Raw genomic sequence first — 1,939 nt, 5'->3', positions numbered from 1 at the left:
AAAAAAAATATGCGGAAGGGGAAAAAAGAATAGAATTGTTGAAGGAAGCCCACTGTGAATAGGTGCAACTCACGTCCACAGGCAAAAGCAAAAAAAAAACTTTGGCACCAAAATGGGTGAGTACAAATGTGCATGCCGGTCAGCGACTCACCATTACCAGGCATCGACGGAACCGGCAATCGTTGCAATCTGCAAACTGCGATGCCAGTCGTTAGGGGTACAATGGTAACATAATTCCTGCTCATTCCCTTGTGGTGCTATGGAGAATGTCATAATGAAGAGACGCCCGCTTGAATTCTTCTCCAATAAAAATGAGGTGTGGGGATTACAAAAGGAACAGTAGCGGTAGCACCCCATACTACAAGACCTTTTCTGCTGGTAAGACAAATTGTCCAACACCCACCAAACTCCATAAGTTGAGGGCATGGAGGAGCAAAAAAACCTCAAAAAAAAACAAACCTCACATCCTGGATCTGGTGTAGGCGAGTTGGTAATACGGTGAACTTACGGGACTACAAATAGGACAGAAAAACGTGTCAATGGGAAGTGCGCTACATGCACAAACAGATTCCCCACCGATGGGTATTGAACGCCTTTGAACCGCTACTACATTTGAAAACTCCACAAGATCAATAGTAACTGGACAATATGCATGGTTAGGAGGTTGAGGAAGTGTCGCCCACAGGGAAGCACACTCAAAGGCACAAGGTTTGAGACCGGAGGACGCAAGTGGTTCCCCTCCATGTCCAATTTTGTAGCAGAGTCTGCCCACAATACTGAGCACATTGTACTCCAAAGGTTCCGATAAAATAAAGTCACAACTTACACAAAGTGATCTGTGTGCCGTTCGTCAAGGGTAAACAGTTCTCTTCATTTTCGGTGCTGCACATGCCGTTGGTGGAAAGCCGTCAGAAAACAAAAGAAGGGGAAATTGCCTCCACACAAAGAATCTTTCTCCACTCACATGGAACTCAAATCACTTTCTGGACTACGGTTGATCCATAAAGACGTTAACTGCGGAGCCACAGTGCACTACTTTGGATACACACTGCATGGTTACCATTTATCAACTGAAAAGTCTTCCTTTACAAGAATACCTTCAGAAAAAAAAGTGAAATTAAGCGATAGGATGGCGGAAGGTGAAAATACCATAGGATCAGCTGTCAACAAAGACGCCACCTACTACACTATGTTCATACTGGTGGAAATTTCATCTACTTGTGAGGTAAAGAGACGCATTGAAGTAATACATCGATGTACAAGTTTGACAAAAAACTCAAAATACATCCGCTCCCCGCTTGCACTTTTCCCTTTCGTTATCGGTTCCCTAAAAAGCGGTAAACGTTGGATTGTTTTTGAAATACAACGAAGACACACACCATTTCCTTTGTTTCCTATAACTCATTATTTACATGTGCCAACTGCAGCAATCGGTTACAAAAATTCACTTGGTTAAGCTATACATAGTAGCTCGTAACATACAAAAAACATCAAAATGGTCCAATTGGACGACTAACTACGACACACAAACGTGCTCTCCTTCAACCATATCAAAATGAAAACCCAGCGAAAAAAGATTCAGCAGCATCCCATGCTTCTCCAACGTCATAGTTTTGTGAGGTACACTAAAAAGAAAATCGTAGAAATTACACATCAGAATATATTTCGCTTTGTCCTTTCAATGAAACGAATGAACCCAGAACGTCGCACATCAGCATATGCAGCTGAATGGGACAAGAACGCCTTATCACAGAAAAGTCACAGATAAAGTCACATAGCATATAATGAGTAATTCTCACATACTTCCTACTTCCTCAACAATATTCCTTCTTACGCATCACCCTCACCAGTTGGTTGTTCGGTGGCATCTTCCGCCTCCTCAGCTGGTTGTTCAGTGGCATCTTCAGCCTGTTCAGCTGGTTGTTCAGTGGCATCTTCA

This window comes from Trypanosoma equiperdum, assembly GCF_001457755.1.
Source record: "Trypanosoma equiperdum strain OVI genome assembly, contig: ctg_779, whole genome shotgun sequence".
Taxonomy (NCBI): domain Eukaryota; phylum Euglenozoa; class Kinetoplastea; order Trypanosomatida; family Trypanosomatidae; genus Trypanosoma; species Trypanosoma equiperdum.
This window is presented reverse-complemented; position numbering follows the sequence as displayed.